This window comes from Danio rerio, chromosome 4, assembly GCF_049306965.1.
Source record: "Danio rerio strain Tuebingen ecotype United States chromosome 4, GRCz12tu, whole genome shotgun sequence".
NCBI classification, from domain to species: Eukaryota; Metazoa; Chordata; class Actinopteri; order Cypriniformes; family Danionidae; genus Danio; species Danio rerio.
In genome coordinates, this window is record NC_133179.1 from 74,265,907 (window position 1) to 74,292,500 (window position 26,594).

The following is a 26,594-nucleotide window of genomic DNA, read 5'->3' on the forward strand; positions in this document are numbered from 1 at the left end:
CTTCTAGCTATGAGGCGACAGTGGTAACCACTGAGCCACCGTGTCGCCCTAGTTCTTGCAGTTTGTATCTTGTTTGCAGCTCCTCATTTGAGTTTAACTGTATTATCTGTCTATTAGTGAAGGTGTTTGGTGATCACTCTCCTATTTAATCAATATATCTGTTAATCTGTCTTTATTCACATAGATTAAAATACATAGTTAAGGCAGTGTGTTTATTGATGCTGTGGTTGTATATAGAGTAGTCAGTGATTGAAATGGTTGTAAAAGCTTGTCTGAATTGCTGTAAGATGAGAACAGGACAGCTTTAATGAAAGGTTTTGATTATATAATGATCACTCATTTACAGATGTTTGACACCCTTCATCGTCGTCATTTCTCTAAATGTTCAGAACAATACGATAATAAGTCACTGTGAGTTTTCTGCTTGTTAAAGTAGAGTAAAACAGAAACACAGCTCATTTTCCTCTAGTCATCCTTTAACCAGCTGATGAGACATGCACTGTTTTAAATGGCTTTTATTTCCTTTATTAAGAAAAGATTCTGTAGATATCTGAACACAACTTCTGGGAAAACATAATGTTTCATTAAACTATTGCTGTGGGCAGAAAACAAATCTGCAAATAGGATTTTTCTAATATAAATGTTGTTATATATGATTTAACCTTGATATTTAGATCTGCAGGAGAACAAGATTCACGATTATACATCTTTTCCCTCTTGATGAGATGAAATAGTTTAGTGGAAACACAATAAATGAAGCTGAATATATTATTTAAAGGCACGGATGTAGTGTGCAGAGGTAAACTGGGTTCATTTAGGGTTTATAGTAACATTTATGATCTTTTCCTTATCCAGATATTCTTCATTATTAAAATAATATTTTGCTCATTTCAATGCTTGTGAACGACTGAACCACAATCTGTGGAGACACTTTTACATGTAGTAAGAAGACTATAAGTGACACCAGCTTGACATAATAATGATATAATTAAATCAAAGGGGATAATTGTGCTAAATATAATATATTAATCATATATTTAAGATAAAGATGTTTTCATTTTTATCTATTATAATAGCTGGACATGTTTGTCCAATATCTCACGAATCAGTGACGTGTACAGATATATATTGTAGTCATAATAGTAGTGATATGATAATAGTGCCTTCTAATACTTCTCCAGAAAGTTCTTTACTTTATTTGAGAAACCCCAAACGTCATCATGTATGACTGACCTAAATGTCTTCTGTGTGCTGTGAGGAGTTAGCGATTGATCGGGACTTTTATTTTGGCGTGGTGCTATGACGTCATTAGCCCGGGCTGCTAGCACTCGTGCGTCTGTGCCTCCACAGGAGAAAGGTTTGTGTTTTTAAAGCTTTTGAGGAGGATTAACTCATGCAAAGCGCTCGATTAAAGCTGAATGTCTTTATACGTGACGCTGAGAGATGTGTCATTAAACATGATAAAGCTTTATATAGTGCGCTTGAACGCTTTTAACAGTAACAAGTGTTCGTGTTCTATACAATAAAGCAGACATGTGCTGAACTAGAACTGTCTTTATTGCATGGTAGTCTCTTGCAACAAGTGCCTAGCATCCCGCAGGACAGCGTCCCCACCGGATGCAGGTCAATGTATGCTATTACACTGTGTAACATCTCCCTTTCTTTAGAGAGTCACTTAACTTCACAGAGAGCCACAAACACTCAAACTCGACAGGAACAATAGGTTATCAAACACCACCTAACAAATAACTTTAAAATTTTTTTTTTTTTTTTTGAACTTTCCTTTGATGCTAGCCTAATAGCCAACTAGAACTCACAGGTTAAGTCTCTGTGGTGGTTGTGACTGACCGCCGCTGTGAGTGATGATCGGCGCTTCCCGTGGTGACAGTTTGTTGGTCACTGTCAGTCTTTGGTCCTGAGCTTGCTCTGGTTCACAGTCTATAATATCTGATGTGTTCTCCCCTCTTGTGTTTATTATTTCACTGCCGCCTGTAGTGCCCTGGCTGTTCTCCTTTGATTCATCCTCTTGATGATTAAACTGGTCAAAACGCTCAGCTCTTCGCAAATCCACGCGGTTGCGCCTGTACCATGTGCCCTCAACATCAACTACATAAGATTGCGGATTCACCTTTCCTAAACATTGGCCTCTCCGCCACAGGCCCGTGTGGTCTCCAGGTAGGGGTTTCATTCTGATGTATTCACCAACATTAAGCTCTGGGAGGTCTTTGGCTCTTAAGTCGTACTGGAATTTAGACATGCGCCGTTTCCATCTCAGTTTCCTTGAAACTCCCTCCACCATGCTTGAAATAAGCAGACTGTTTGCCATCGGAAGTCCCATCCTAAGTCTACGGGACATGAGTCGTTGCGCGGGACTGCTGTCTAATCCCTCTGTCGGTGTGTTTCGCCAGTGTAGAATTGCAAGCCATGGGTCTGACCCATCGAGTTTTGCTCTCTTACATATGGATTTTACGATCTTCACTGCGGACTCAGCCTTTCCATTAGACTGTGGGTGCTGAGGTGAGGATGCTACATGAGCGAACCCCCACTGTCTTGCAAAACATCTGAAAGATTCACAATCAAATTGCGGTCCGTTATCAGTGATTACTTTATCCGGCTGCCCGTGACGTGCAAATTGAACTTTGCAACGCGTGATGACAGTGTCTGCTGTCAAGTCTGGTAACTGATCGATTTACCAGTAATCCAAAAAGTAGTGGTCCACAATGATAAGAAAGTCTTTACCACTGTACGCATACAGGTCCATACTCACAATTTGCCAGGGGCGGACCGGGATCTCGTGAGACACCATTGTTTCCTTTTGTTGTCTGTGTGCGTACTCGTTACATGCAGCGCAGTTTGTCACATAATTCTTTATTTCGCTCCTCATATTCGGCCAGAACAGTGTTTCCTTCGCCAGTCTGTAACAGGCCTCACCTCCGATATGAGTTGCGTGAATGCGAGTCAACATTTCGGCTCTCAGTGCTTTAGGTAGAATAATGCACTGACCTCTGAACAGTACGCCATTCTGAATGTTCAGTTTATCTCTCAATGCCCAGTACTCGCGTACTGAGAGCGGCACATCCTCTTTGCGCTCCGGCCAGCCTGCTAACACTATATTCGCCAGCTCCTGCAATGTGCCGTCCGATTTTGTCTCTTTAACAATTTTACGAAGGCTGGCGTCAGTCACGTTGAGGTGAAGCGCTTGATCTACAATTGTAAACGCGGCCTCGTAGCTGTCCGTGGCGTTCACCGTCTGTGACAGTAGTCTGGGCTCGTTGGACACCGGTTTGTGAAGCGCCGCTCTGCTCAGGGTGTCACTTATGTACATCTCAGGGCTGGGCTTGTACACGACATTCAGGTTATAGTTTTGTAGTTGCAAGATCATGCTTTGGAGATGTTTGGGCGCACTTAATAGTGTTTTTTTACAAATTGTCGTGAGGGGCTTATGGTCGGTCTCAGCCGTGATTGACTTCCTGCCATAAAGGTAGTGATGAAACCTTTGACATGCGAATACTATGCTTAGGCATTCCTTTTCGATTTGGGCATAGTTCTGCTTTGTACTAGTGAGTGCCCACGAGGCAAATGCCACAGGTTGTCCCTGCTGCAGCAGACAACAGGCCAGACCGTTTTTGCTGGCGTCACTTTGGATTGTCACTGGCTTATCAATGTCATAGTACTTTAACACAATTCTAAAATTGAGAATGTCATAAATGACATCACTCCTGTTAAAGTCAAGAAGATGACTGGCAGGCAAAAGGGATCTTGGACAAGGTCACCTAGAGTACAAATAATGAAAAGCTTAGCGTATGTGGAGAAAAACGAAATTAGCAGTCCATTATAATATCTATAAAGACAGTCTTCATGCCTTTAATATGGAACTAAACACTGCTAGACAGACTTTCTTTTCAAGCCTTATAAACAGCAACGTAAATAATGCTCATACACTCTTTGCAACGATAGAGAGACTCACAAACCCCCCCAGTCAGATTCCAAGTGAGCTCCTCTCTGAAAGCAAATGTAATGAGTTTGCTCATTTCTTCACTGATAAGATTAATAATATCAGAAAGGCAATCAGCACATCCAATCAGTCAAGTTGTGTTAATGTCAAACAAGCTCAACCACAACTTAAGAAATCAGACATTATGTCTGATTTCATGGCAATTAATGGCAAAATCTTAGAAGAGACTGTGCAAGTTGTGAAAACATCAACCTGCAGTCTTGACACGCTCCCTACATCATTCTTCAAAACGGTGTTTACCTGTTTAGAAATGGATCTTCTAAAAGTGGTAAATGCGTCACTTCTATCAGGGATTTTTCCAAACTCACTTAAAACTGCAGTTGTTAAACCCCTCTTGAAGAAGAGCAACCTGGATAACACCCTATTGAGCAATTACAGGCCAATCTCAAATCTCCCTTTCATTGGCAAAATCATTGAAAAAGTTGTTTTCAACCAGGTTAACAAGTTCTTAAACTTCAGGGGGTGTTTAGACAATTTTCAATCTGGTTTCAGAGCACATCACAGTACAGAGAGCGCTCTTATAAAGATAATCAATGATATACGCCTAAATACAGATTCAGGTAAAATAACAGTGCTGGTATTGTTGGATCTCAGTGCTGCATTTGACACTGTCGATCACAGCATGCTTCTGGATAGGCTGGAAAACTGGGTTGGGCTGTCTGACACGGTCCTCAAATGGTTTAGATCTTACCTTGAAGGTAGAGGTTACCATGTCAGTATAGGTGACCATAGGTCGAGGTGGACACCCATGACATGTGGAGTCCCACAAGGCTCGATTCTGGCACCTCTCCTGTTCAACCTTTACATGCTCCCTCTGAGCCAAATAATGAGAGAACCAAATCTCCTACCACAGCTATGCTGATGACACTCAGATCTACCTAGCCTTACAGCCTAATGACTACAGCCCCATTGACACCCTCTGCCAATGCATTGATGAAATGAGCAATTGGATGTGCCAAAACTTTCTTCAGTTAAACAAAGAGAAAACTGAGATGATTGTGTTTGGGAACAGAGATGAGGTTCTCAATGTGAATGCGTACCTTGGCACTAAAGCTCAAACGACAAAAAATAAGGTCAAGAATCTTGGTGTGACTCTGGAGTCAGATCTGAGTTTCAACAGTCATGTCAAAGCAGTCAGTAAATCAGCATACTATCATCTCAAAAACATAGCAAGAATCAGATGCTTTGTTTCTAGTGAAGATTTAGAGAAACTTGTTCATGCTTTTATCAGCAGCAGGGTGGATTACTGTAATGGACTCCTCACTGGCCTTCCCAAAAAAGACAGTCAGACACTTGCAGCTCATCCAGAATGCTGCAGCCAGAATTCTGACCAGAAGCAGGAAATCAGAGCACATCACACCTGTCCTCAGGTCTTTACACTGGCTGCCAGTTACATTCAGAATAGAGTTTAAAGTATTATTACTGGTCTATAAATCACTAAATGGCCAAGGACCTCAATACATTACAGATATGCTGACTGAATACAAACCTAACAGATCACTCAGATCATTAGGATCATATAAACTAGAAGTTCCAAGAGCTCAATCAAAGCAGGGTGAATCTGCCTTCAGCCACTATGCTCCTCACTGCTGGAATCAGCTTCCAGAAATGACCAGATGTGCTCCAACATTAGGCACATTCAAATCAAGACTGAAAACACATCTGTTTAGCTGTGCCTTTACTGAATGAGCACTGTGCTGCGTCCGACAGATCGCACTATTATGTTTTTCGTTTTCTTTTTCATTCTTTTATAACCTATTTTAACTCATTTTAATTTGTTTTTATCTGTTTTTAATAATTTTTATTGTCTGCATTTTATGTTCCTAAACTTGTCTTTTTTATTCCTGTTTATGTAAAGCACTTTGAATTGCCACTGTGTATGAAATGTGCTATATAAATAAACTTGCCTTGCCTTGCATTGCCTTGCCTAAACATTTACGCACCATTAAGGGTGCTTTCACACTTGGTTCAATTGCCTGGACCGTACCCAAGTTCGATTGTCCCCCCTTGCCACCTCCTCGGTTGGTTTGTGTTCACGCTGTCTTTTTTCCTTCTGAACCAGGTACGATTGCGTCATCAAGCTGCTGTTTTGTTTACGGCCATTTCTAAGTGAAGGTGACGCAAGCAAGCGCCGCTCATCGTGGTCATTCTGCTTTTACTGAGTCGTTTGGTTTTGTATAAACAGTAAGCGACTCGCGTCTATCTGCCGCAAACATATTATAAACATTCAGAACATCACACAGTGTCTGCAGGAGCTGTTTTTGGAGGAGACAAGCAAACATCACTGAGTATCACTGTGTTTGCCCTGTCTCAGTCACACTTGTCACCAAGATACGAAACGTGACACACACACACACATACACATACACGAACGAACATTATGAGAACGATAGTTAGTTGTACAGTTGGCGGTTCACTTCCGTTATTTGGTACGATTGCATTCACATCAGAAGTGAACCGTACCAGAATTCACATGAACCGTACCCCAGACCACCTCTTTCAGGCGGACTCAGGTACGGTTCATGGGTGCGCATCCGAGTTCAGAAAACATGTTCACACTAGCTAAATGTACTGTACTATGACGTCAAACAAACCCAGGTGTGGACTGAAAGTGCTAGTGTGAAAGCACCCTAAAGCAGGTCGCACACCAGAAGCGCCACGACACGGCGCGCACATGCCAGTATAAAGTATTACACACCAGACGCGCACATTCACATAATATTTAACATGAAACTGATCAGATGGCGCTCTGTGGGGCGACTATAATATGAACTGCGACCTGAGTCGTGGCTGGGCGCTGCCGACAGTAGTCGAGTTGCAGCGCCGGTGTGTACCCTGATAGAAACCTATGTTTAGAATATTAAAATGCATGGCGCTGCACGACGCCGAGCGACACTTCTGGTGTGCGACCTGCTGAAATCATTTATATCCAGTAGATTACGTGGAGTCTGCGCTACCTTTATGATGTGACATGGTTAGACTTTTGATTCCAGAGACACATTTGACTGTACAGAGCCGTTTTGACACGACAGCATGGAGATCTTTAATCATCTAATCACTGAAATTAGCAAGTTGTCTAGAAGTGGCTAAGTCAACTTGGATGAGTGAGCAATTTGCAACCAGAATATTTAAGTATTAGCTAACTCAACTTCCTCTGACTAACTTTAGGATGTTGACATACTGTCCGTGAGAAGACACGCAAAACCCGGACTGTGAAAGTCTGAGTGATGTTTGGTCCCTAGTGAACGCATAACTGAAGAGTATTGGAACATCTAAACTCTATAAATCTAAACTCTAAATTAAGTCATAAATGATGAATGTTATCCGTTCTTACAATTAGAAATACAGGCTAAATTTTAGGATCACTTAAAATTGGAGGCAGATTAAATTCAGAGCTAAAAAAAACAAATATAAATAAATTCTAATAAATAAAATGTTTTTCAGAAGCACTAGAAAAGCTTACATTTATTTAACTTTTGACCATGCTGTTAGTTTCATCTTTGGGATAATAGATGGACTCCTACAGATGAAAGAATGAAGCACTTTGACTTACAGAGCTCTTCTGGAGGTTTTGATGACTGCTGATAGTCTGATGAGACACTCGTCTGATCTCTGGAATTTGTGAAGCTCAAACTCCTCCAGCTCCTCCTCTGAGGTCAACAACACAAAGACCAGAGCAGACCACTGGGCAGGTGAAAGGCGAGCAGATGACAGACTTCCTCTACTGAGGTGAGACTGAATCTCTTTCAGCAGAGTTTGGTCGTTCAGTTCATTCAGACAGTAGAACAGATTGATGGATCTCTCTGGAGACAGATTCCCTTCAAGTTTCTGCTTGATGTAGGCAATTATTTCCTCTTTGCTCTGGTCTCTGTCATCCTGCTGTGTCAACAGGCCTCGTAAGAGTTGTCGACTGGACTGGAGTGACAGACCGAGAAGGAAGCGAAGGTAAAGGTCTAGATGTCCATTCTCACTTTCCAGAGCCTTGTCCACTGCAGTCTTCAGGGAATCAATCATGGACTCATCTCTGCTGTTTTCTGCTTGTGTCTTGTCATTGTCTAGAATCAGATGTTGATAAAGGGCTGCAATGAACTCCTGAATGCTCAAGTGAAGAAAGCAGTACATGGTACCAAGAATGATTCCCGTCTCCTCCTTAAAGATCTGGGTACACATGCCTGAGTACACCGATGCCTTATAGACGTCAATGCCACAGTCTTTCAGATCGCTCTCATAAAAGATCACATTGTTTCTGTCCAGCTGCTGGAAGGCCAGTTTCCCCAGTGAAAGGATGAGCTTTGGATCCCAGGAGACATCTGCTGTGTTTTCTCCATCATACTTTCTTCTGCTCTGCTGGATCTGAAAGCGGAGAAAGTGTGTGTACATCTGTGTCAGAGTCTTGGGAGATTCCTGCAGTGTTTCAGCATGAGCCCTGTGTTTCAGTTTCAGTATGTTCTGGAGAACAGTGGCTGAAATCCAGCAGAAGACTGGGATGTGGCACATAATAAAGAGACTCTTTGACTGTTTAATGTGATCAATGATTTCTCTGGCCTGATTCTGATCTGTGAGTCTCTTTCTGAAGTACTCCTCCTTTTGGGCATCATTGAATCCTCGTATCTCTGTCAGCCGGTCGATACAGTCAGCAGGAATCTTACTGGCAGCTGCTGGTCTGCTGGTGATCCAGATGAGAGCAGAAGGAAGCAGATTTCCCTTGATGAGGTTCGTCAGGAGAACATCCAGAGAGACTGCTGAAGATACATCACCACACGTCTCATTACCAGCAAAGTTCAGAGGAAGACGACATTCATCCAATCCATCAAGGATGAACAGGACTTTGAATCGTGTGCTTCTTGTAAGGTTCAGTCCTTTAGTCTCTGGGAAAAACTGAGTTATGAGGTCTTTTAAACTTTGTCTTTCTTTCTCCTTTAAGTTCATCTCTCTGAATGGAAGAGGAAATGTGAAGCTGATGTCTTGATTTTCTTTCCCTTCAGCCCAATCCAGAACAAACTTTTGCACAGAGACTGATTTCCCGATGCCAGCAACTCCTTTTGTCAGGACAGTTCTGATCTGCTCGTCTTGTTCAGCTGCTTCAAACAAATGTTTGCATTCAACCTGTATCTCTAGTGACTGATGACGTCTGGAAGCAGCTTCAATCTGTCTGATCTCATGTTCAGTGTTGACCTGTTCACTCGCAGTGATGTAGAGATCTGTGTAGATCTTATTCAGAAGTGTGGAGTCTCCTTGCTGAGCAATTCCTTCAAACACACTTTGATATTTCTTCTTCAGGCTACATTTAAGCTGATTATTGAAGAACAGCTCGCCTAAACACAGGAGCAAAGAAACAGAGAGATTTAGTCTTGACTTATTTGTAAGTGACAGTCTGACAGATTCTTGACAGAGGTCTTACCCTGGAGAGTATACGCAGCTTGATCTTGCTTCATCTCTCTCAGGAAGAAGAGTGTGAGATCAAGAGCTGCTTCTGTGATAATGCTTCTGTCCTCATTAAACTCCTTTACAAACTCGTGTCTGTTTTTGTCTTGTAAGATTTTCCTAAAGTTTTCCAGTTGATTGTTCAGAAATATGATCATTTTGCTCTCAAGATTCTATGATTGAAGAAAAGAGAAGATCAATATTTAAATAAAACATTCATTAACATACAGTTGTACGTCCACAAACTACTCAATAAAGACAAAAAGACATTATAATATGAGTCTGTTGAACGCTTGATTCTGATTGGCTGATAAACTTTGTAAGGTGTTGTTATTTTCAGATAAACACACAGCTAAAGCAGATTTGGCAGGTTTTGAGCACATGACAGTTTCATATCTCTACACTGAATGATTCCAGTAACTCCACAGTCAAACATCACATCAAAACACACAGAAAGCTTTGGATTTGTAAGAAACTAGTTTCACACACAGGAGAAGTTTGAGGACAAAAACCTGACAAATGTCTGGAACACAACATGGCGGCTTTAGCTGTGGGAACATCAGCATCCCAGCAAACAGATCTCAATTATTACATTTATATTTAAAAGAAGTCTAATAGATGTTTACCAACAGCCCAAAACTAGACTAGTCATGAGATATGCAGCAGTGTGAATCTGTCTGATCTGTGTATTTGATGACTAGTCTAGTTCTGGACTATAGTTAGATGTTTAGTAGATTTTTAGGTTCATCAGCTTAAATTTAGCCTTTTTTTGGTCTGGCTATCATTGTTCAGACATCTAATAAAAATTGCAGAATAATCCACTCTGGTCTGTTGAATTATTAGAAAATAATACATAATAAATGTGTAATGTGTGTGAACTACTTGCGAATAATTCAGTGAACTGCAGTCAATTATTCCTCACTTAACAAATACTTTTTAATTCTTAACATCTTTAATTACATGAAAAATAACAGTTACAAATGAAATGTGTTGCAGAAGCAGGATCTTTTCCAGTAAACATTTTCTGTGTTATATTTACAATTAAAATATGAATATAAATGAGTTTTTCCTACCTGGAAGATCCACTGGAGATTGTCTGAATAAGAAACTAAATCTGCCACTAGGTGTCTGTAAATGAGTCAAAGTCATTGAGTCATTCACACAACTGATTCATTCAGAAGTGATTCTCTTTACTGGATTGTTGGTTCACAATAATATGCCTGAAACAATCCATGTGTGATCAATAATGTAAAACACAAAATACCTTCGGGCAGATGATGGTGTTTTCTCACTGAGGTCTGGTGGTGGATAACCCATTGACCGGTCACTCTTCAGAGACACAGAGCTGGACACACATGATCCTGATCTCACACTGAACACACAAACACACCAGAGGAATAAACTGCAGGACAAACTTCAGTCTCCTTAGTACACCTTGTCTTAAGACTGACAGATGAGACAATTATTGAAAAAAAAAAAAACACATTTCACCAGGCACCAAACTAGCACAAAGTAACTCTTAGCTCAAGGTCAGGCTGATCAGGTCTGTTAAACAGATTAGACTTACAGGGCGTACAGAAAGTATTCAGACCCACTCTTTGTTCTGTTGTGGTCATTTGCTAAAATCATTTAAGTTCATTGTTTCCTCATTAATGTCCACACAGCAGCCCATACTGACAGAACAACACTGAACTGTAGACGTTTTTGCAGATTTATTAATAAAGAAAAGCTGAAATATCACATGGTTCAGACTCTTTGCTGTGAACTCAGCTGCTGTCCATTTCTTCTGATCCTCCTTGAGATGGTTCTTCACCTTCAGTTGAGTCCAGCTGTGTTTGATTACACTGATTGGACTTGATTAAAGCCGCACACCTGTCTATATAAGAGCTTACAGCTCACAATGCATCTCAGAGCCAATGACAATCATGAGGTCAGAGGAACTGCCTGAACAGCTCAGAGACTGAATTGTGGCAAGACACAGATCTGGCCGAGGTTACAGAAACATTTCTGCTGCACTGAAGGTTCCTCAGAGCACAGTGGCCCCATAATCCTTTAATAGAAGATGTGTGAGACGACCAAACATTTTCCAGAACTGGCTAAACTGAGCTGTCAATAGATCTGTCAAATGCTCTGATCCACTGATTTACAACAAAATAAATGTAAAGGTATTGAAGCTTCATGAAGCAGCGCTCCAAAATCAGCCATCAGCTCTGTTTACTGGAGTACTCTTGTGGATTAGCGGTGTGTTACTCGTTCATGTACACTCAGAGCGTGTTTCGCTGGTCTGTGTTTTAATCTTCTGTGTTTATTGTGAGCTGTCTGGATATTGGATTACTCTTTGTGGATTACTCTTGATTATGATTGATTGCTTGTTTTGTCCCCTTGCCTGTATAAAAGATGTTCTGAATAAGAAACTAAAACCATCACTAGCTGTCTGTAAATGTCTAAATTCACCAAAAGTCATTGAGTCATTTGATTCATCCAAACAACTGATTCATTTACTAATGACTATATTTTCTGGATTGTTGGTTCACAATAACATGTTCAATACGGTCCAAGTGTGTTCAATAATGTAAAACACTAAATACCTTTTGACTGATGATGGTGTTTTCTCTCTGAGGTCTGGAGGACGACCATCTTTAGAGCAGTCACTCTTCAGAAACACAGAGCTGGACACACGTGATCCTGATCTCACACTGAACACACAAACACACCAGAGGAATAAACTGCAGGACAAACTTCAGTCTCCTTTACAAGAGTTTATCAGACAAATATGAGTTTGTTCAGTTTAATTCAGCACAGACTAATACTTGACTGAAGGTCTGTCTGTTGTCATGTTGAAATAATGGTGTAAAAACAGAGTCAATACCTGTGTTTCTCTGAGAGAGAGTCCTTTACTCGCTCCTCTGCCATACTGCAGCTAAAACACCAATGCAGACATTAGCAGAGCTTTCAGCAAACAATCATACATACACACACATACATATATATATATATATATATATATATATATATATATATATATATATATATATATATATATATATATATATATATATATATATATATATATAGTCCTTAACATGAATGCAGTTGGTTTAACCCTGATCTGACATCTCCGCTGTTTCACATTTGATTTAAGGTAAATGCATGTTATATAGAGTTTATCAAGAGAAGTTCAGGTTCAGCCAATTGTTGATTTAGTGAGTATTAAAATGTCTCTATACTAAAGAGGCTGTTTGGTTAATGAGTTACTCTGACGGTCAAAGGTTAAATGCAGTGTTGTTTAAGGATCGTTAGCTTGTTGTTTTCAGCTTTTCTTCCTGTTCAACTGGAAGGTCTGCTTTAACTTTACTTTTGATTTGGTGACTCTGAATGTTTAGAGTTATATTTAATGCTGAATTATTGGACACTATTGAGTCAGTCTGATATAGAAGAGCACAAACACTTTAAAGGGATTAAAAATAAAGCTTTTAGACACAGTGTTTAAATGAGCGTGCTTGACTCAGTGTTTAATCTGTGTTTGAGGATTTGATCTTCAGGATCAGACATTTAAATCACACTCACACATATAAACCCTTCATCATCTCCACAAATCAGCGTAATGTAGAAGTGTTAAACTCACATGCAGAAGTACAGACGCTCTTGTGCAGCAGGAACACAATCTGAGCTCTTTCACTCTTTCACTCTTTCACTTCACTAAAACACACCTGTGTGATCTACAGGTAGATCCTGAAATATTATTGGCTCCACTGAGTGACACTGACATGAATATTCATGAGACTCTCCTGACGATGGGCGTGTCCTGAAGACGACACACAAAGCACAGGAGTTGAAGATATCTGTGCAGATTCTCTGAGCACGAGTGTGTTGAAGCAAGATTTAGAGAAGGTATTAAAGATGAAATCTGAGAGGTCTCTGATGAATATTTACAGCAATGTTGAACCTAAAAAAAATAAGATTAGAGATTTATATATAAATGAATAATGTTTAAACAGAGGACAAATCAAGAAAACCATTAAACAGCATTACATTCAGTTCAAATGTTGTAGTTTGTCTTTTATTTATTGTTTGCAGCACATAATTTGAATGTACATGTGTTATCTCTCTATTTCTGAAGGGGTTTCCAAACTTATTTTAATCAATATATCTGTTTATCAATACTCTCTATTACAGTACAGATGTTTAATACTATTTTTTTATGGTCATTTTTCAAAATTCAGGATAAAAAGTCAATAAAAATATGAATAATTTTCCTCAGAGACTGGAAGACGGGGTGGATGTGTTTTGGTTGTGACAAATGATTTATTATTATCAGTAAAAAATCTTACTTAGCGGCTTTTATTCATTTATTTGTTCTTTTTATTATTTGTTTAAAGAGAAATAACATAAGTAAATGCATAGTTATACACAAATCATTATAAAGGGAATGTTAAATTAAATACAGATAACTTAATCATCTGAATAGATCTTTACAGTAACTCTGTATTGAAATCAGGGAATGATTAAAACCTTTAGATGGGTGGAAAAGAGTTGACAGATTCAGGATCAGTTTGCACATTGTGTTTAGTGAATGTGATGTTTTCCAAATAGTGTAAGAGTTTTAGTTCACAATCCATAAACAAGATTATCTTAATCAGTTATAATGATCAATTTACAGAACACTGAAATATAATAATGAGATCACGAGAAACCAGAATAGTTTAGTGTAATCACAACTGAAACAGTCATTTAATAATAGTGTCTGACTCATTTTACAAATCTAACACATAAATCATTACATGGCTAATATATATCTGTAATATTTTAACATGGCTTTCCTTTACTTTATTAAGAGGTGGTTTCCTGGACCAAGATTAAGCGTAGTCCTAGACTGAAATGGCCATTTAGATCAGACTAACAGAAATGTGCTTTCTCTGTCACGGTTTTAAAAGTCTAAGACTTAGTCTAGTCCAGAACTGAACAGGCTGATTTCCTGGAGGAACACTAGAGCAACTTCAGGACTAAACTGAGGCTTAAATTAAATCTATCAGGAGGCAGGTTTAACTTCAGATTCATTTCATTTGGAGGACACATGGATTACCTGAACTCTGTCAATGATGATCAGCGCTTTCCACCAGCCAGGCAAGTTCTTGCAGACAGAAGTGACCCAGTGCAAGGTTTTGATGAATTAAGTGTTCGAGATGCATGAAGTAAACCATTTGTGAATTAACAGCACATCACGTAAACCACCCTGATGCTGGAACCCAGGCTAACTACAAGGTACTGTTCAATGAATATAGAAATGTTCCAGGAGTCATCGGTTGCATAGAGGGAACCCATATTCCCATTAAGTGTCCCTCTACTCCAGATGCGGAGGAATACAGGAACCAAAAGAACTGGGTTTCCATCAATGCCCGAGGTGTATGAACTCCCCAGTTAGAGCTCTCAAACATTGCTGCATGGTGGAAATGTGCAACTCATGATCCTCCTCAGCTCATCTCTGTATACTCAGTTTGACAGAAGAGATCATAATGGAGTTTTGCTTGGTGACAGTGGGCATGCTCAGAAGGGTTTCAGCTACAGCCAGGCTCATATGCGCACAAGGGCTTTAGTCGAGCGCATGTTCGGTGTTTGGAAGAGTCGTGTTCAGTGCCTTAGGAAAACACCCAGATTGAAAGCACACTGTAAAAACTAATCTATAGAATTTACCCAATAAATCTGAGGTAACAATTTGCATCGACTTTGGCTGGGTATATTTAATGCCATATATTGAGTATAAACTATTGACTTTGGCTGGGTATATTTAATCCCATACATTGAGTATAAACTATCGTCTTTGGCTGGGTAGATTTAATCCCATATATTGAGTATAAACTATCTGAAGTAAAAAGCTATTAAATACTACAAAAATTGGGTAAAAAATACCTCACATTTATGTATATATTCAACACCTACTTATTAGGTAAAAACTATCTCTTTAAATCGAAGTTTATTAATATCAGTTACCTAATAACAATTACTTATTCAGAGTAGGTAAAATCTACCTCTACAATAAAGACATTTAAATTGGTTATCAACTCAATGTTTTTATTCCAAAAAATCAGAAAACGCACTTAAAATAAAGTGCAGCACAACAGCATTACACAACATTTCAAGTAATGACATGTTTTATAACTCGCTGATCTATCAAATATTTCAATAATGTTGGATAATAAAACATTTCCCTGTTTTAGGACATCCAGATCAGAGCAGAAAAGAAGTAAGCAAAGAAAAGGGAAAAAAAAGGAGAAGTGAGGAGATTAGAGCAGAGCTGGATGTCCAATCACATCAAGATTTTCTTTTATCTAAACTCTTAGACTAAACTTGTGTCTTTTCAGATTTACACAACAGTAACTGACCAGTGGTCTGTTATCCATATACATTCATAAAACAAAATAACTGAACAGTCTTGCTTATATGCAGCACTGATGCACCAAATTATCAAAACACACAGAATAAAGTGCTAAATAAAGTATAACAGCTTCACACAACAATGAACAAATAAACCTGTTTTATAACTCATTAAGACAACAGTTTCAAATGTTGTTTCAATAATGTTGGATAATAAAACACATCTAGATCAGAGAAGAAAAGAAAAGTGAGGAGAGAGGGGAGCAAAAAAAGGAAAATAAAAAAGAAGTGAGGAAATCAGAGCAGTGCTGAATGATCAATCACATCAAGATTTTCTTGTATCTAAAAACACAGAATAAAGTGCTAAATAAAGTGCAACAGCTTCACACAATAATGAACAAATAAACCTGTTTTATAGCTCACTAAGATAATTTTCAAATGTTGTTTCTGAATAATTGGCTACTCGCATACAACTCTTTCAGAGGCCACTTATTATATTTTAAAAGGCAAAACCACACACACAACCTCGTTTTTCTGTGCATGTACAGTATTAAATATAAAAAAAGATAAAAGAAAAACAAAATACCATAATTTTTTTTTTTTTTGTCCTTACTCTCACTCTCGCAGATAGGATCAGAATGAAATAAGCAAACAAATGGGGAAGAGGGTAGGTGAGATCAAAATTGTTCAGGCCACTATCTATTAGTATTCCTTTTCTGTCAATATGGGGGAAAACACAGAGCAATGGAGAGGGCTGAGAAACAGTGGATGGGTCTGTGTCTGTATGTGGAGCAAATGAGGGAAGAGAAGAAAAATATAAAACAGTCCATTACAACTCCATCAAGGTATGTCCAAACAAAGAATCCCCTTTAAACAAGGAGAGAAATGTCTACTGCATAAGCTTATTTTTGAGGCTGTGGACTTTCTTCAGAAGTTTTGCCCCATCAATTTCCAAAAAAAGTTTTTGAAAAGCTTCAAATGTGTTCTTCAGCTCCTTTGGATATTCAATGTTGATTGCATATATGAGTCCCATCAGCAGTATGCATGCCTTTGTTCGGCTTCCACATCCTTCCATCACTTGGTTTCCCTCGATCACAATAGACAAATCGTCCTCCTCAGCCATGACATTGTGCTTCACAATCACCTTCATTGTTTTGTCTGTGTACTCCTCACATTCCTAAGTGTTAAAAAGAAAGAAACAAAAAGCACACACAATTTTATTTCAAGATGCTCTTTCAATATATTTCAGTTTATCTAAAGGAGAGCAGAAGGGAGTAGAAGACAAAAGGAAAAGGGAGATATAAGAGGAGGATCCCTTGAGTTAATCAAGAATATGTTATCCATATGACATACCTGCCATTCATGGAAAAGATCTTCTTGTCTTTCACCGAGGTAGTTAATGAGGCAGCAGACAACAGCATCTCTTTTTTCCTCAATGTTCTGTGTCTGTAGGGAGATACAATTTAGCAGAGTGGGGGGTTATTTGCATGTACTAAGACTGAATTCCGGCCCTGCAATAGACTGGCGACCTGTCCAGGGAGAACCCTGCCCCTTCGCCTGATAAATGCTGGGTTAGCTTAAGCTTCTCTTGACCCGGATAAAGCAGCAAAGAAAATAGATGGATAAGACTGAATTCACACACTGATGTTAAAAGTTAGTTTAGGTTGGTAAGGAGCTCAACTTAACACAACAAAGCAATTGTTTACAAATAATTTAACTTTTAATTCCCTCATATTAATAATTATATATCTATGAAAAAATAAAATAACATACATTTGAACTGTCCAGCAGAGGACGCATCTTGCAACCAGCTGCTCCTCCTTTGGCACGCATTAGCCGCAAAAGACCAGGTGTGTACTCATCAAGCTTCCGCAGGAATGTCTCCTCCAAGGAAACCGTTGTGATGCGTCTGAACTCCTCCTTGATCTAGGAAGTAAAAAGAACAAAAATTATATGTTAAATGACAGACCAGATCTCATAGTAATCACATGAAAGTATCTTAGTGGGGGGAAAAAAAAGAAAAATTCTCACCTGAGCCTCAGTGAATAATGCTGGCCACCTTTCTTTAAACACATCAACAGAGGGGCTGAGGCTGACCACTTCAATTCTTCGGCTAGAGAAGGTTTTATTCATTTTATCTGCAATTATCTTTGCATTGTTTTTCTTTGTAATTTCACAAATTAATTCAAGTCTCTCTTTCTCCAGTGTCTCTTGGCTTTCACCAGTAGGGTGTGGAGGGAGGTAATTAACCTCTGCTTTTTTGGCCTTTTTTATATTTTTTAAAGGCCCTACATCAGCGGGATGCTTCCTTTTTAAGGTGTTGATTTCAATTTCCGGGTAAGAATATTTTCGAGATCTTAGCTTGGCACGGTAATTGTGCATCTTGTTTTTTATGCGCTGCTGCCAGCCATATAATCCCGCAAATGAACCTGGCTCCCTAAGACACGGAAACTTAGAAACCAAGGCTTCAGCTACTGAGAGGATCTGCTCATTGGTTGGGTAAGCGGTGTATGAAAAAATTACTTTTGCAAGCTCTTGCATTATTGCTGATTTAATACTGGCATCCATGAAGTGTCTTCCAGTGGCATGATACGAGTTGTTTGCCTCTGCAAGGATTAGTTCTATGTCTCTGGAAAACTCTGGTACTTGGAATGGCACTGGCCATGCAGCAGAGCGACATGAATCAGGAAGAATAATGGTATCACTGGAACTTGAAGATTCGCAGTTTGACACCTCTGAGGATGCATCATGATCTCCAGGGCAGATGTCCGTTTCAGCAGTACTAGCAGGATGGGTGCTCACTGTACTCAATGTAGATGATTCAAATACTGGGTGTAGGTCAAGGGTGATTGTCGGCTCTTTTAGGATCACTTTAACAGTGGCCTTGTCATGCAAGTCAGCAGTTGAGGTGACACTGAAAAACTGATTGTCAAAGTTACTGTCTTGGTATAGTAGTCCAATTTCCCCATGCAATTGGAAAGTTGCAGTAATTATGGAAACAAGATCTTCCAATGTATTTGGAATTCCTGTTGGAAGTTTCAATTTTTGAATGTTGTGTTCTTCTAAAATTACTCTTAACTGGACCGCCATTGTTGATTGTAGTGTGTTTCTTTAGCTGTAGAGACAGAAAGAAAAGAAATTGAGACAGGTTATTAATAGTTGATGAGCTTACTTGCATATGTTTGCTTCAATATTGTTCTGCCAAAGCAATAAACGGATATTTAATGAAGCAGAAATTTTAAGAAATAATCTGATTGTCATTTTTTTAAGAAGAGGTAGATGAGGAAAGAAGAAGGAGGATAATAAGTATTACAATTTTTTCCCATAACTGAGGACTTTGGTTAAGGTAACTACACCTTTGAGGACAATGCGATTTATTTTATTTGGAAAACTTGCATACCTGTAAAGGATACACTTGCGGTGTGGTCGTGTTTGGATGTGTCAGGCCTAGAATGGGTAACAGCTGTCTATCAGTGAGTCTCTGCTTGTGGAGGACAGACAAGAGAAACTGAAGAAAGGGTCAAATAGTGAGTGTCCACATACACAGACTCTGCCTGCAACAGAAATTAAAACAGAAATTACACAAAAGAAATGATCAGACATGTACCTGGGTTAGATTTTGTACAGTTGATTTTGTGTTTATCACAATATAATGTAAATGATCACCTCTGGTGGTTATTCAGGTGTTTGTTTAATATGCAAAATGAATTATGACCCCAGGCATTAAAAAAAACTAATTGCAGAATGGCGATCAATTGGGGAAATAAATACAGTAGTTTATCTGTGCTCCTCTGATCAAGGCAGTCTGTCTGACAAAGGTCAGTTATGCAGAAATGATGTGTTATGTGTACTTAACTCACTAAAATAAAGGCATTGCAATTACATATATTAATATCTATGCTTAGCTTCATAGATGTAATATGCCTCATATACCATATTACAAGATTATAAAAAAATTATTAAACACTGATGTTTAAAAAAATACCAAATATAAGATAAAAAAAATTATTCTAAAATGTTTTAACTGATCCCACAATTTTTTAAAAATGGGATACAGAGGTACTGTTTTTATGTTTCAAACAAGACAAAAGGGAAGTAACGTTAGTGCAAAGCAGTAGCGCTCTCTCTTGTTCTCCCTCTCTCTCTCTCTCTCACACACACACACACACGCACAGCACGGCGGATGCGCTCTTTCACTCACTCACTCTCTCTCTCTCTCTCTCTCTCTCTCTCTCTCACACACACACACACACACACACACACACACACACAGAAAGCACAGCGAATGCGCTCTCTTTCTTTCTCACACACACAGCACGGCGGATGCGCTCTTTAACGCTCTCTCTCTCTCTCTCTCTCTCTCTCTCTCTCTCATTCAAATGTAATCTCTCTCTCTCTCTCTCTCTCTCTCTCTCTCTCACTCACACACACACACACACCCACACACAGCACGGCGAATGCGCCCTCTTTCTTTCTCTCTCTCTCCCTCGGGAGCGCTATATAGTTAGGCCACCCGCTCCGGTTAAAATTACACCAGAGTTACCGACCGCTAACGTTACTGCGTTTTATCTGGAAATTTATTCCCGTGCTCAAGAAAACCGGTCGGGTTCCGCGAAACAGCCGCAGGAATGCAGACCTCTAGCCTGGGGTCAGTTTGTGTATTTGAACACATCAAACCGACGCAAGAAACACAACATACCAAGTTGCCTGACCGACGGGCAGACGTTGCTCAACAGCCGGCTGTTGGCTTGGTGTGTGCCGGGCCATGGTGACGCCAGCGACAGTTTCAAACTTTAATTTCAAGTAATGACATTTTAAACAAATGAACGCAGAATAAAAGTGATGTGTAATATCTCATAATTTCAAAAATGACCTTAAATTGAGCTTACCTTAACTTCTGCTGTTCGATGGCAGCCGTTGAGAGGATCCAGCGTCGCCCAGTCACTCAAAAACGCGGGCTGACGCATGCGCAATTTCAAGCAAAAAACTCACGGTTTAAGGGTATACTTTACTGCCTTTATCAATGTGATGATTGTTACTGTTGACGAATGGGTAGCATATGTAGAATTTACCCATTACTTTTAAATTCCTTGGTTGGCTGCAATAATCAAGTAAATTTTATATGGTTTTCACAGATTATATTTACCGCTCTCAAAAATCACTTTTTTCAGTGCAGGTAGATGCTGCACTGCTGCAGAGACTGTGGCATCTTCTGCTGATGTCTCTGAGGTGGCAGTAGAGTCTGAATCAAATACATTGACTCTGGCTCAAATTGTTGCAGGCGCTTCTGTTGTACCTGCTTCAGTTCATTCTGAGATAGATGGCATGAATGGTCACAGTGTTACGCCAGTATTGACAGAAAATATAGCAGTCACTGGAAAAAGCAACGAGGCTGGAAATGAAGCGGAAATGCAAACTGAGGCATTTTTCAAAGCTCCAATAAAAAGGAGAAAAGGCAGAGGTAAGATGACAATAACACAGACCAAAGAAGACAAGAGCGAGACTGAAAGTGCAGTTTCAGACATTGACAGCGATTCTTCAGACTCCAATGATTCAGGCTGCTCTTTTCTTCATCACTAAATGAGGATGAAGAGCAGCAGTGGTGTACAACACTGAACAACTAACTCAGCTTTCAAGAGAAACAAAGAGACTGAAGCTGAAGACTATTGTCCAGATCCATCTGCTCTTATAAGAGATGTAAAGAGGTGCATGAAGGAAGGAGCTTTCTGTGATAAGGACGTGTACCGTCTTAGAAAATCCATGAGAAAAATGAGAAAACAAATGCGTGAAGATGAAGAACAGGACATGGTGTGATAGCTTCTTCTGTTTTTGACTGTTTCTATCATTTATGAGAGACATTAAGATTGGAGCTCTACACTTGAATGCTGCTAGAAACAGTCAGAAGAGAATGTGTCTGTCTGAGTTTATAAAGATGAAACGTATTGATGTGACCTTCATTCAAGAGTCTCAGAGTGCTTTATTTAATGAAATAGACTGGAGAACAGAATGAGATGCTCAAGTGTTCATGAGTCACATGTCCTCTAATAGTGGAGGAGGAGCTCTATTGCTTTCACAGCAGTTCTCACCAATTCTATGTGGAGAGAAAGAAATAGTCAAAGGACGTTTATTACAAATTAAAGCAAAACTTGAGAATATTTTAACGACTTCTTTAAATATTTACGCTCCTACAAAAGCAGATGAAAGAATAGATTTCTCCAATGCTTTTAGTGCTGTCCTTAAAGATATCAAATCAGAAGAGTTTTTCATTTGAACAGCACAGAGAATGAGAAGAGAGATCCAAATCACTCAGAAACACATCCTGCTTCACTAAAAGTGCTTCCACAATGAGTAAGAGTGTTTGATTTATGCGATGTGTGGAGGAATGATCATCATGAAAATAGACAGCACACTTGGGCACATAGTAAGAATCATTTTATTTCAATGGCAAGGCTTGATAGATTTTACATGTTTCATTTTCAAGCAGATTGTGTCAAAGATTGTACAATAATTCCTGTTGGGTTTTCAGATCACTCTTCTGTTATTTGTACTATAATTGTTCATTCTGTGGAGATTAGGAGTGCCTATTGGCATTTTCATACGTCCCTTTTAAAAGATGAGACATTTATTGAAATCTTTTCTTTATTTTTGGGAATTTTAAAGAAGAAAAACATCTTTATTCTTCACTGCAGCAATGGTGGGATTGTGGCAAGATTCACATTAAACAATTATGCCAAGAAAACACTTTTACTGTCACTAAAGGAGTTCCTGAATCCATGAAGAAACGAGAGGATGAACTAACAGACCTGTTTAACACAACAGCAGCTACAAGCAGAGATCAATCTGAAACCCGGAAATCAAACACAGATTTGCTGGCTGATCTTTGAGGAGTGAAAGCACAAGGAGCATTCATTCATTCAGGTTTAATAAACATCACACAAATGGAGGCTCCTTCTAAGCTTTATTAGTCTAGAACAGAAAAATGGCCAAAGTGGAATTATTCATTCACTAAACAATAATGCAGGAGAGGAACTTTATAATCCAGTGACATACGTAAACATGCTGTTCACTTTTATTCACAATTATACAGATCATATAGAAGTTAAAGATCTCCCAAACACTGATGAAGACTCTAATGCCATGCTTGAGCTCTCATCGTCACAGAGTGAATTATACACAGCGGTAATGAGTATGGGAAGTGGAAAGACTCCAGCTATTGATGAATCCCAGTAGATTTCTGTAAATCTTTGTGGTCTGTGATAGGTGATGATGTTCTTTTGATTCTTGATGACAGTTTGAATAAAGGTTTACTCCCATTAAGCTGCAGAAGAGCTGTAATTACTGTGTTACCAATAAAGGAGACTTGCAAAGAAGAAGCAACTGGAGACCAGCATCACTTTACTGCACCCATTATAAAATACTGTCAAAGGCATCAGCTACACGATTGAGTAAGGTAATAGGTCAAGTAATACACCAAGATCAACATTATTGTATAGCGAATAGATCAGTTTTTGACAATATTTATTTGGTTAGAGATGTTTTAGAAGTAATTGGGTATTAATTGTGGACTGATCTCTTTAGAGCAAGAGAAAGCGTTTGACCGTATACAACATGAATATTTAATAAAGCTTTTAGAAATGTTTGGTTTGAGCGCAGCTTCTGTAAATATGATCAATGTTTTGTACAGAGACATTCAAAGTGTATTAAAAGTCGACGGTGGTCTGAGCGCTGCTTTTACAGTACAGAGAGGAGTTAGACAGGGATGTGCTGTGTCGGGGATGTTGTACACACTGCCTATCCAACCTGTGCTGAATAAACTAAGCTCTGAGATAAAGGGTGTGCGTGTTCCTCATTGTGACGTTTCTCTGCATCTTTCTGCTTGTGCTGATGATGTTGTTGTTTCATATCGAATGCGGAAGATATTCAGAAACTGGATTTTATTGTAAGTGATTTTCAGAAGATCTCCTCTGCTAAAGTCAACTAGGGAAAGAGTGAAGCCCTGCTTGTGGGCAGCTGGAGCGGTGTCCCTCCCAAGTTACCTGGAGGTTTGACATGGAAGAAAGGAGGCTTGAAATACCTCTGGTGAAGATGACTGTGTTCAGAAGAACTGGAATGACACGCTTGAGAAAATACAAGGACTTCTACAACAATGGAAATGGTTTCTTCCCCAGTTATCGTATAGAGGCCGCACACTTATAGTTAACAGCTTGCTGGATCCTCTATATGGCACAAGCTGGCGTGTGGAGACCCCCTATTGGTTTACTACCGAATCTTCAAAGAGAGATGGTCAATTTGTTCTGGGACAACCTACATTGGATCCCTCAAAGTGTTCTCTTCTCACCAAGAGATGAAGGAGGTCAAGGCTTGGTTGATCTTGTGAGTAGAGGAGCAGCGTATAGACTGCAGGTCATCCAGAGACTATTGTTTGGGCCCAAGAGTCTTGAAGAGCCGGTGGTTTTTGTCAGGAGATGACACTCCAGGATTGATGGACATATCAGTATCCAAAACAATGCCACGATTGAGAGACATTGTTGACGAAGCAGACACTGGACTGAGTGAATCTTGCTAAATGTATGGGAATAGGATCAGTAAGGTTTGCACAGGAACTCTGAGATAAACTGAGTGTGATGTTGAATGAAAAACACTGCTGGAGAGTTCTAGTCGGGATCTTTTTATCCCAGATGACGAGGAGTTTTCCCTGATATCAGAATTGAAGCTGTTGTTGGAGATGTTGGGGATAATAGTCCATCGCTGTGTTTTAATGAAAGTGCTGATGTTAGTTCAGCCGAAGGTGAAATATTTGACAGAGATATTGTGGAAATAAATAACGAGCACATTTTAAAAGACAGAACTGACACGGTATGGAGAAACACACTGGCAGTAGAAGAAGTCATGAAAGCAGAATGGAGAATGATCTATAAAGCAGCATTGATGAGAAGAGGAGGACACTTGCAGTGGAGAATATTACATGCTGCTGTAGCTGTGAACACAAATGAGCCCTAATATCAGTGAGACGTGTCCATTTTGTCCAGAGAGAGAAACTATTGTTCATTGTTTTACAGAGTGTACAAGACTTTCTCCACTGTTTAAAGGGGTGGTCCAGAATGTTATTTTTAAGGCTTGGTTGTGTTAATAAGATGCAAAGCAATGTGTGCTCATGTTTAACTTGAAGGAAATCGTGTTATTTTTTCATAAATCTCACTTTGATTATACACAGCTACTCAGCTAACATGAAAACGACTGTCATATTTCCTAGTTTCTCTAAAAGGCCCACCCTCAAGTGACTCTGATTGGTCATCATCATAATATGCTGTGATTCGCCGATCGGCTCCACGTCACGCCCTGACAAGCACGCGCGTTTTGTGTAAACAGTCAGTCAGTCAGTCAGTCAGTCAACACGTGTCTGTAACGAGTGAAAATGGGATGCGGCTCCTTTAACTGTTTCTGTGCCTTTTAGTGTGTTTATGCGTGTATACAATGAAGTATCTGTAACACGAGAAGCGCATGTGCGCGGGAGAGATTTTTATTGTTCTTTTTCTCTCATGCTCGGATTAAGTTATTTTCTATGGTGACAGAATAAAGCACAAGATGTGAGATGAGACCTTTGTGAGCCTGGATTGATTTGTTTTTGATGTTACACTCCAGTTGGGAAATCATTGCTGTATTTTTTTTAAAACAACGCGTTACAGGACGTCTTTCATGCATATGCGGAATATGCCTGTGTAAGTAACATGAATCGTTCACATATCTTTTGCGACTTTATTGTCCGAGTTGTAAAACGCATAGCAAAGCTGCCTATAGAGAGAAACTCTGCCGTCTCCCACAGAGAGACGCAGGTGCTGGCCAAGAGTGCGTGTATGTGTATGTGTGTGTGTGCGTTTACAGCCGTTTGATAAATATAGATTTGTAACGTTAGCTAAGTCGTTAGCGGTTACCATAATTTCCCGTTGTTTACATCTTTGCTACAACACACCGTTAAAGTTAGACACTGTACATGTCATGATCAATTTTAACAAATAAAAACACTTACAGGTCATGACTCAGAGTTCACAGCGTCTCCTTGCTCCATCTTTGAGGAGATTTTAACTGAATCCAGCACTGAACTGGGAGAGATTCTGGAAGCTGTGTTTTGTCAAATCATGCTTGCTATGTATTTTATAGTTCTCTGGAACATAATTAATATTGAACTGTAAGCACTTCTGTGTTTGGGTCGTGTCATTTGGAAGCCCAACAACAGAAACAGAACAGCTCTGTGGAAACAGCAGGATGGCATTTCTCTCTCTGCAGTAACGTTACAGCGCCTCTGGCCACGGCCTTTACCTGCGCAGTGTGGGATGCGCAATAACGAACTTTTGTGATCTCACAGGGGGCGGAAGTATTTTTTGTAGTCCCCAAAATTCGTTAATTGTAGGCGTTGCTAAGCTAACTCTGTACAAATCAAGGTCTCCCTTTGCATTAAACTTTGAATATTTTACATTCAGAGATGCTGTTTATGTTCACACAGCTACATTACACATCAACTGAAGTTTAAAATATAATATCGTAGTGGACCACCCCTTTAATATCCTGACTGCTTTATTTTCACCAATGCCTCATTTCTGTTCAAAACAGGTTTTTATTTGAGGCTTTCAGTAAAGCAAATGCAGAAATACAAATGTCCACTAATTCAGTTCTTATTGACCGAGCAAAATGAGCAATCTGTGTTTCTAGGAGAAATGAAATCAACAAAGACATGAACAAAACACTGCATCTATTATTAAACACAGGAGAACATCTAGAAGTGTTG

General features: G+C 39.4%; 2 protein-coding genes across 2 annotated transcripts in view; one reads left to right on the forward strand and one right to left on the reverse strand.

Annotated features, from left to right (window-relative positions):
- si:ch73-389k6.1 overlaps window positions 1-26,594 on the forward strand; it is a 778,105-nt gene that overhangs the window by 577,948 nt on the left and 173,563 nt on the right. The gene's annotated exons all lie outside the window — the stretch shown is intronic.
- The window catches only part of LOC108184069 (protein NLRC3-like), a 49,588-nt gene continuing 45,215 nt past the window's right edge, over window positions 22,222-26,594 (reverse strand). The window contains exons 9-10 of the mRNA XM_068220548.2: window positions 26,363-26,594; window positions 22,222-24,890 (exon numbers count right to left, since the gene is read on the reverse strand). The exon at window positions 26,363-26,594 is cut by the window's right edge and continues 1,589 nt beyond it. The gene's annotated coding sequence lies outside the window, so the exon portion shown is untranslated. The remainder of the gene's footprint in view (window positions 24,891-26,362) is intronic.